Below are 11,398 nucleotides of genomic sequence, written 5' to 3'. Positions count from 1 at the left end.
AAGTGAGTACGTATAGACTGAGATTCTTGTGAACAGTTTTTCAAGATAAGAGTTTTTTTTACATGTAATCACTATTATGCTATCGAGATTACTACTTACTTTTGCGGTATCGAACTGTTGTTGTCAAAAGATCTGTGAAGTTGATTTCTTTTACGTTTTCTCGATTTCAATGGTAAATCTCGTTCTAACGACCGGCCAACATATTTATAACCCATCTGTCTTGGTAACGACGCTCCATTTCCTTAATTCTTGGTGAAATCTTTCTCCCTGCTTCTCAAATCCAATCAAATTCTTCACATTGGGTTCGAAACGAAATAAATTTTTATATTCATCTTTCATATGTTGATATTTTTTTCTATTCTTGCATCATCGGAGTATATTTTCTATGACGTATCGAAGAAATCTTGATCACCTGTCTGCAGCCCAGGGTACCTCCACGTGGTGACGGTGGACAACGATTTTTTGTGAATTTTTTTCTATCATCGGTTAAATCCCTGGGTGAAGGCGTTTGTGCCGTCATGGTATTCACAGGGAAACCTGTGACGATGCAGGGAATCCCAGTTTCGGCGATAGATACCATGGTCTTGTGTTTCGAACCTCCTACTTTTTTGTGGCGATGTAGAGAAAAAATATACCCTTTCTTGTAAAACATTTAACATGAATAACACACTTGACCTAAGATTATGTAATATTTTTACAGGTCACCAGGTCACGCGTGGGAATTTTTATTAATAAACTAATTCTAATTAAACGCTCTTGATAACAATTTACTCACATACAGAATGTTCCACGTAAAATGTGGAACATCTTTACAGCAAATTTTGGTTTTATCTGATATTATTTAAATTAGAAAAATCCTAGTTAGCAATGAACGTTTATTTACTGGTAGTAAGCCATTTACATATGTGCGTACTAAAATTCATATCGATATCTGGAGTAAATTCAAAGGATATGAAGAAAAATCTAATCTACTTTGTGGCCTACAATTGGAAATTTTTTTTATCATATTTTTGTATAGGCTATATACTACTCTAAGGCCGATTCAGTCTCATAATATACATGTATAACAAAGTGGGAGACATAGATTTAACTGATTTAAATTTACCCGACAATTGAAGATACACAAAAAGTGTTTACACACGTAAAAAAGAATTACAATAATGGTATAAAATCATTATGAGAAAAAAATAAATAGTAAAACATACAACACAGTACACACACACACATGTGCAGCAGTGTTGACACATAATTAGTACAGAATGTAAAGAACAAAAAAAAATGGTAATAAAATAACAATATAAGTACAAGCAATAAATGGTTGTCAAATGTTAAAACAAAATGTTTGTAAGAAGACAACAAAACAAACAGTAAATGATACGTGTTGAAATAAGATTATGAGTAATGTTTAATCTGTAAGATAATACTGAAACAATGCATCTGAAATGTGCGAAGCCTCGTCTAAGTTAATATTAGGATGAGATCTCTCTCGCGTATTATAAAAATGCGTTGGTTAATAGAAAGTTTTTTTTCGCAAATAATATAGGGTTGAGATGACGTACTGGAACTGGTAATGCATTAAAGAACTGGATGCCCAGATATGATGTGCCATTACGTGTTTTACTTAAGGAGGTTTATCGGGTACGGAGGTACGTCTAAAGTCTAATTAAAGATTCTGCAGATTCGTTAGTGACTAAACTAGTAAACCTTTAGAATTGGCAACGTTGCACTTGGCTGGCGCGCTTGGCTCGGCGTTCGCTCGCTCCCGTTCGATCATTCTGTTTGTTTGGACACCTGTGAATTTCAAATAATACGCTACGTCGAGACTGCGGCGTTGCCGCTATCACGCATATGGAGGATAAGTTAGTCAACGACAGTAGTTTGAAGGAGAATTATTATAGATTATGTATATTATAAGTACCTAATCAATTTCTAAAAGCTGTCAAAAGGTTCCTTTGATATCAGTTTCCTATTTATACAAATTACTGTGGAAACTATTCGTCAATTGCTGTGCATTCTAAGTGGAAAGACCAAAAAAATCTGCATTCTCATAAGACTCGGAACTAAATCGTGAAAAATTATTGTATTAATATCTCGTCTCTTAGGTATCCAAACTAGTCATATTTTTTTTTGAGGATTTTCTCCATATTAATAAGCTTATATTAGTTTTTTTTATGAATATTTGTTCGTCAATTCCAAATTAGATAAACCTCCTTAAGCGATGAAAGTTTAAGTTTATGTAATTTTTGTTTCTAGTGTTATAAGAATGGATTTGGCTATGGACAGTATACAACTCTTCCTTTTCTTTAAAGGCACTGGGGTATGTACGTACATGGTAATGTTAAAATACCAAGTTTCTTAAACTGTGCTCTGCAATCATCTCTGAATTTGAAACCCGAAATTATTCAAATTTTAAAAAATAATTTAGTAAAACAGAAAGCATTTGTATAACGTAGCAAGGTGTTATTCTAAAGTCACCATAATCTTTTGATATCACTGTGATCGAAGCGCTGAACATTTAAAACAAAAACAAAACATTCGTTGCTAAAAGGAACAAACATTTTTACATTCAATATTAACTAATATTGGTACAGAGTTACGTTATTAATAATTGTAAATATATTTTTAAATTAACTGGTAGACAACAAAACTAAGTAAAAATAACTTGTGTGAAAACAGATTTATTTAATATTGCAACGACTTGTTATTTTAAAGTCAGCATATTTTTTGTTAATGCGGATGAAGCACCGAACACCAAAAAACCTTCTGCTGCGGTATATCTTTGAAGTCCTCGCACCTGATGTAAATTAGGAATTGCCGAAAACTGCACCGTTTCATTTGGTAACATATTTGATTAATCCTTATCGGTATGGGGAAGTCCATATAAGTCTCTAATCTTATAAAGTTATTTATTTCAGTTTTCAGTGACGATACAGTGATATTTTGTGTTTTAATGTCATGTTTTTATATATTATGAAAAAACATTTATACGATTCAAGAAAGAGTTGATATGGTTAGAGCATACTTTTTATCAAGAGCAAAGAATAAGAACATGTTTGTCAGATTCTTTCAACATTTAACAGACTACGGCTTCCAATTTTAAACCAGAAATTTTGAATGCCGTAGAAGAGGAACCTGGTACCAGTACTCGAAGATTTAGTCCAAGCATTATAGAGAAATGCTTACAGAAATTATTACCTGGACAAAAAAAATATGACCGTATAGAAAATTAAATTTTAAATTGAGTTTCTTGTTCTTTAAACTCGATCCAATATGGCGAACATGGTTAAAAAAAATCGCAAATTTGAAAAAAACGGTTTTTCTAAAATAATTTAAAAAATATAGCACGGATTGAAAAATTTTAAATGAGAAAGTTGTAGGTTTTAAAAAGATCTATCGACTGATTTTTTGAAAGTATCGATTGCTTTGTTACTTTTCGAGATATATCGAAAAAACCGTTAAAAATCTTCTCTTTTCTCTTCTTCTATAACTCGTTTACATTTACGTGCCCATATTTGCTATTTACTGCAAGCATAGCCCGCGGCAAGCCAAAAAAGTACATTTTTGAAAAATTTAAAAATATTAATTATTTTTCGAGATATATCGATTTTTTGAAAAAAAGGCGCTCTCGAAAATTGGCTAGATCTTCTCAGCGGATAGCCCTACAGTAACGATTTTCGGTTTATTTTCTTCGTAAAGAGTTATATTATCATGCTGTTAAAAAATGTTGACGATTTTATTAATTTTAAGGATCAAAAAATGACTGAAAAAGTTGCACTTTTTTTGGGTATGTTTTTTTCAAATAACTATTTCAATTTTTATTATTTTTTTGTACTTAATCTGGGGTAGCTAAACACGAATATTATAGCATTTTCGCCTTAGAAGCAAAATAGACCCGTAAATGTTTAGTTTTCTTTCTTTAAAAGTCATTTTCATAAAATAAAAATTGAAATAGTAATTTGAAAAAAACATACCCAAAAAAGTGCAACTTATTCAAAGTCATTTTTTGATCCTTAAAATTAATAAAATCGTCAACATTTTTTAACAGCATGATAATATAACTCTTTACGAAGAAAATAAACCGAAAATCGTTACTGTAGGGCTATCCGCTGAGAAGATCTAGCCAATTTTCGAGAGCGCCTTTTTTTCAAAAAATCGATATATCTCGAAAAATAATTAATATTTTTAAATTTTTCAAAAATGTACTTTTTTGGCTTGCCGCGGGCTATGCTTGCAGTAAATAGCAAATATGGGCACGTAAATGTAAACGAGTTATAGAAGAAGAGAAAAGAGAAGATTTTTAACGGTTTTTTCGATATATCTCGAAAAGTAACAAAGCAATCGATACTTTCAAAAAATCAGTCGATAGATCTTTTTAAAACCTACAACTTTCTCATTTAAAATTTTTCAATCCGTGCTATATTTTTTTAGTTATTTTAGAAAAACCGTTTTTTTCAAATTTGCGATTTTTTTTAACCATGTTCGCCATATTGGATCGAGTTTAAAGAACAAGAAACTCAATTTAAAATTTAATTTTCTATACGGTCATATTTTTTTGTCCAGGTAATAATTTCTGCAAATTTAACATTAATCCGTGACAGAATGCTTGGACTAATTTGCCATAAGAAAATCTTAAGTGTTATGTTATAAAAATCGGATAAGTAAATAGATTACTTATTTATTTTTGTATATTTTGTATATTGTATGTATATATTTGTATAATATTGATTACTGCTTTAGTTTGCTGCTAGGTTACTTGTTAAATACTTTCATAGTTTATCTTATTTAAAAGAATTAAACTTTAGTTTTTGTGGAATGGTAGAGCTCACGGCGAGTGGTGTGGAAATTATCTTTTTAACAACCTTTCCTTTAAAAATAAGATTTGACAACAATGCACAGCCAATGTACTGCGACTAAAGCGCCCCGTAGTTTGAAGTTACACTTGTTTGTCCAGCGGTGGGATAAGAAAATTACGAAAAAATGGATACAAAACAAATAAGTTTTCACGACGCAATTTGAAAAAAATATACTATTAAAGATCAAAGAAAGTCTGTATAATTTCGCGATTTAATATCAATTTAATATATTATCTAATTTTCTGACATTTGTTAATTAGTTTCTTGTACAAACAACTTAGCAAATTATGTGTGTTGTGTAATGACCTTAAGAAGTTCAGAGAACAATTTCATTAAACCAATGATCCCGATAATAGAATATTTAGTTCAGTTGTTTATTTAATCTAACTTTCACCCTAAACTATCTGAGATAATATGACGAGTTTGGGTTAACGATATTAATTTCCGTATTACATAGAAACTAGAAAGATCGATTTTTATATCATCTATCACATCATTCTTTACTTTCAATCATTTCATGATCAGTGACACACTTATATACAGTGCTTTTGAAAAGTAACGAATAAATTCATTATTTTTTAAATTGATAAGTTTTCGAAAAAATCCCCTGGCACGTCGATTTTGTTTTTTAAAAAGGCACTTTTTGACATACGACCCATATTTGTGTCGTCATCGTTGTTCGAGATATGACGTCATCGACAATTTTTTTAAATAGCAACCCCCAATTTTGACCATGCCATTTGAAAGAGCGTGTTATTCTACATACACAGATAATGAAAAATTATGGTGTTACATAATAAAAATTTCAAGAAAATAATGTTTGAAAATTTTAAAATTTAATGTTCACAATACTGAAAATGATAATGATTATGTAAAAATCGACTAAATTAAATGTTCAAATTGTGCACCATTGGCTGCCTGACAGTAGCCAAGACGATTAATAAATTCTTTTTGGACATTATCAATAACTTTAGGAGGTACACGATGTATCTCGTTACGAATTATTGCTTTTAAATCTTCTAAATTAACCGGTCTAGTAACGTATACTTTGCTTTTTAAGTATCCCCACAAGAAATAATCTAGGGGTGTCAAATCAAGCGATCTGGCTGGCCACTCAATCGGCCCCCTTCTCCCTATCCAACGATTCGGGAACAGCTCATCTAAATAAGCACGTACAGGTGTTGCATAATGGGGAGGTGCACCATTTAGTCGATTTTTACATAATCATTATCATTTTCAGTATTGTGAAAATTAAATTATAAAATCTTCAAACATTATTTTCTTGAAATTTTTCTTATGTAACACCATAATTTTTCATGATCTGTGTATGTAGAATGACACGCTCTTTCAAATGGCATGGTCAAAATTGGGGCTATTTAAAAAAATTGTCGATGACGTCATATCTCGAACAACGATGACGTCACAAATATGGATCGTATGTCAAAAAGTGCCTTTTTAAAAAACAAAATCGACGTGCCAGGGGATTTTTTCGAAAACTTCTCAATTTAAAAAATAATGAATTTTTTCGTTACTTTTCGAAAGCACTGTATTATACAGGCTGTTACAAATTCGCTTAAATGGGGGTAAAGTTGCGTAATCAGGGAACCAACATTATGCCTCTAAAAAATCAAGGCTAACATGATTCGTTTTCGAAATATTTGAAAAAACCGAAATTTTGGAAATCCGTTTTTGTTTCATTTCAGCCTTGTTTGAGGTGATATTGAAAAAAGAAGAACACTTTCTCATGGCCACTTTTTGCCCTCTATCGAGTGGCATAATCAATTTTTATATGTAACGTTTCGTCTCTCCAGGACCATCATCAACTTCATTTTTTTAAATACGACCCTAGAAATTTTATTACATTTTTTGCAAGCCTTTATGACCCCCAATACTGTACTGCCTCAGCTTGAACCAGATTCAGACGTTTTGTCTCGAAAAATTCATCTTCAGTGTATTCGTTCCAAATTTATCTAAATTCCATTTCCAAAATTTCGTTTTTTTTCAAATATTTCGAAAACTAATCATGTTAGCCTTGATTTTTTAGAAGCATAATGTTGGTCCCCTGATTACACAACTTTGCCCCCATTTAAGCTAGTTTGTATCTCTTACCGTTTTCGAGATCCCTGTAGTGAGAAGAGAATTTGTAACAGCCTGTATAGTTGTGGGAAAAAGCCAAAGGCAAATAAGTATAGTTGTATGTGAATTTATTAATATTTCTTTATGTATAACGAAATGATAGACTTGGCAGTTAACCTCTTGGAACCTTTCCTGCATGCGTCACCACTTGCGGTAGTACATTCGAATATTTAAAAATATGTATTTTTGTAACATATTTAATCGATTTTAAAATAAATGAAAAAAAAATGTTATAATAGTGTCACGAATATTTATAATATAATTATAATTAGATTTTATATTTTATAAATTTTTTCTAAGGTGTATCAGGCTTTTGTGTTTTTATCTCCTGTTTCTCTATGGATAGAACCTAGGCGAAACCACTCCTCCTATCTCCTTCATTATTAGAGTTCGGAATTTTCGTCGGCTAGTCATAGGCGTGTTCGTCGTAAACAAATAAATAAACAGATAGGTATACATAAAAATAAATATTTTAGCGTACTTTATCAGCGAAAGGTCGTTTTTTATCACTTGGCGCGTTCGACATTATTAGAATATTAAAACACGTATACACGAATCAAACGCGAAACCAATAACTGCCGTTTATATCGGCTTCTTATGGTGCGCTGTAGCGAAATTCCGATGCGACGCCTATGCTCATCCGACCGAGTCCCGAACTCTATTCTTTATAATTGTAATATTATTATTACCTGATCTATTGCATTTCTACTGAAAGGAAACATTTTGATCGAGCTCTACAAAGAAGTAATTGAGAACAAGACAAATCTAATTAATTTCAACCGAGACGAGGTTCTAGAAATATTTGGAATTTGGGAACCATGCGTAATAATCAAGGATCAGAATCGGAAGGTCAAGACCAGTGCATTAAACTAGACATGAACGGCATGGACCAGTACACAATAAACATATATACCAGCCAAAGGACTTAATCTCTAATTTCAGAGTTTTATCAGAAGTGTAAACCGACGACGTGGAACCACCTTGGACATCATTTAAGTAATGACAAATGCCATAGAAGCTTGCAAACTAAGTTACTGTTTTCAGTTACTTTTTTGTAGTAGTTTGATATTGATTTTAGATGGTAAACATTGAAAATTGTTTGTTCTCTTATAAATAAAAAATATTATTAAACGTTATTAAACAAATAAAATATTTATTGTTTATTTAAATAATTTCAATTTAGATAACCTCAAGTTGGTGCTTGCGGTGTAAGCACAGACTGAAGTGCACACTTTTTCATAATTCTATAAAATTATGTCTCGAAAACAGATCGTTGTGGATCCAGGCTTATATGTAGAGCTTGACACTACGGTGCGTAAATAAGACGGAGACATACATTTCACGTTGATATGGGTGATCCAGATATATAAAAATATGTCATTGTAAGATAGGTACACAAGCTGCTATCAAAATTAATAAATCTATTAAACGCTTTCCTGATTTACGCTATAATGGAACAATATTATAATGTGACCATTTTATTGGGCCGTAATCTCTATCAATGAATGTTATAGAAAATAAAACGCTTAAAAGAAATCGAGTGTTACAGATACCGTACCGGTTATTCTTATATGATATAACTTTTAAGTACACTGCGTATAGTATTTTGATGTAAGTGATCGATTATAAATAATAATTTCGATTATTTTGAAAGAAATATATATCTAACAGACCATTACTCCAAATCCGTCGATAACATGTATCCACTGAAACAAGAAACATAGTAATACACGGTTGGACTTATGTAGAGAAAAAATAGTGGATAACTGTAGATAAACAAATTCGTGTATAAAAGTGAATACAATGCAATCTATTTTAATAATACAAGTATCCATGTAACAAAAGTAGAAATTTGTAGATAATAAATTCATTATTTAGAAAAAGTCAAGCTCAGCCCATTGTTCGAAGATTTTTTTTCTATGACTTGTACGAACTTTTTTGATAATTATGATAAAATTTTTAAATTATGCATATAAAAAATGCGACAAATGTTTGAGGATATTGTCTTTGATATTTATTTGTGGCATTTTCAGTTTTATTTAATTGGCTATTTCTGCCGCAAAGAAAAGGAAAATAAAGTGTTTGAGGATAGTTATTTCTGTGCACACAAATAGATACTGTTTTTCTCTTGAAATAGAACCTCTACAATAAACATACCCTACTACAGTTAAACTTTTTTAATAATAAAGACTTCGGAAGCGTGCACTTACAATTAGTTCCATTAAAAAATATTGTCTAGGATTTCAAAATTTACAATTCTGAAAACGTAAATAAGTTTTGCATTATCACTAGTTGACAAGATAGTCACGATTTCGCAACTTTCCTAACAAATGCTTTTGATTCCTCGATAGTTTGTTCTCAGTTCTTAATTACTTTACTGGAATCATGTCAGGATACGCCTTATAAAACAAAACACACAATTATAAGTATTATTGTTTATTTTATTGAAAATAAAAGCCCTTATTTACTACAAACACGATTAAATTTGAGGAATAATTTACAATAGAACTTTATTTTACAATAAATTAGCTTAAGACTAGACAGAGTGCTAATAGAAACGTATAAAAATGGTTTTAACCTACTTTTTACAATGTTGTTTACTATATGTAGAGTGCTTACGGGCATACAATTTTTTAAAACATTATTCTTACAATTAAGTAAGAGGTCACTAGATATACGATTATATATATTTTCACTAAAAGTGAACTGTTTTTATAAAAAATAATTTCATAGTTATCCTTTCTATTGATGAGTAATTATATAGGTTCTAGATATTTATTACATTTTTTAAACATAAATTTTACATTTGCCTTCAGATATGTTATGTATAGTCCGAGAGCTCGTGGCATTTTGAATGTATTCATTTTACCCAAGCTGATTTTCACACATAAACCAAACGGCCTTCAGCTGCCTATTTTCGGGTGGAGGTAGGAGTAATAAGGCCTGCGTTGAAAAATGTCAAAAAAATTAATAGTACCAAAGCTGAAATTGTTTGTATACTTTGTTTATAATATAAATAATAAAAAATCACGTTCAACTGTAAAAATGCCGGTGGAAAACGCTTCAACGGCTCGTATAAACAGGTATGAAAATCGTATTAAAAAATTTTTAGTAGGTATCAAACGTGAAATCTGTTTCAATGATAGTATAGTATAGAACGTGTGTGTTATAAGAACAAGTTTCAAGTGAGCACGCGTCGGGGGAATAGCCTTCAACTGACGTCATTAACTTTTATTCAGGCAAGTAGCGGGTCGCTCGGCGGGCCTTGCGTTTTCGAGAGTTTCACGTTCAGCTGAAGAGTTTTTCCCCTCACATAAGCCTGTCATTTTCATTAATATTACTAGTCCAGGAAATAATATAGAGTTGGACGCGACTTTTTGTTTCGGCAAGCCGAGTTTATCACTATAGATGCTAAATATTAAACATAATAGTTTCCATAGTCATAAAAATGGGGGGAAGATTGTTTACAGGGTGGTTAATTGTATAATTTTTACGTAAATTCACGTTTTTCGCTTATAACTTTTTTACGTTCAATTCCACGAGAAAACAGTAAAGTACTTTTTCTTTCGTCTTCAAAAGACCTACAAAACTAGCTCTGGAGCGTCAAAAAATATTGATTAGATCAAAAGTTATAAACAGAAGAAGTTTATTTATGACTTTTGAATTAAACATTTTTATAAACTGCGTTATTATTACCAGAACGTTTTGGCATCGCATCCTCTCATTCCTTATCACTGTCTAATAACTCACACGAAATCTGGAATCGGTAAGTTGAATAGTTTACAAGTTATGGCCTTATAAACAAATGAACTAATTATTAGTCTGGACGATCCCGAGGATCTTCCACAATCGCACTGATTTTTTTCAAGGTAGATAATATGTTGATCTATCATTTTTTTTTAATTTCAAATTTGGAACCTGGATTTTTTTTATTTTTTAGTCTTAGTTGCAAAATGAAATATACGACGCACGAGCGTGATATAGTTATATATTATTACATAATTGGAAAGCTTATGAAAAGAGCTTTAAGTTAAAAAAAAAACGTCAAGATTCGTTGAAAAACAACGGAGTTACAGACTGTCAAATATATTATTTTCAAGCCAATTTCCCTTTTTTAACGGCAGGACTATGAATATTATCGTCATTTTCTTCGGACTCGCTGTCATTCGCTTCCCGCACCCTTCCGCCGCGCCACGGCTAGCCGAAAATCAAGCGACCTGACTTTTGGCAATATTTCTTATGCACAACATACTTCCACAAATAAAATATTTTTACCTGGGAAAGTAGTCGGGTTGCCGGTTATGACAGTATTCTTTTTTACCGCTGCCAACCCAATTTGTTTAACAATCCTTCCTTGCAAAGGCAAAAAAGCCTATTCGCAAATATGTTAATTTGAGAAAATCCTCATT

The sequence above is a fragment of the Anoplophora glabripennis genome, unplaced genomic scaffold, assembly GCF_000390285.2.
Source record: "Anoplophora glabripennis isolate ALB-LARVAE unplaced genomic scaffold, Agla_2.0 scaffold267, whole genome shotgun sequence".
NCBI classification, from domain to species: domain Eukaryota; kingdom Metazoa; phylum Arthropoda; class Insecta; order Coleoptera; family Cerambycidae; genus Anoplophora; species Anoplophora glabripennis.
Note: the sequence above shows the minus strand (reverse complement) of the source record.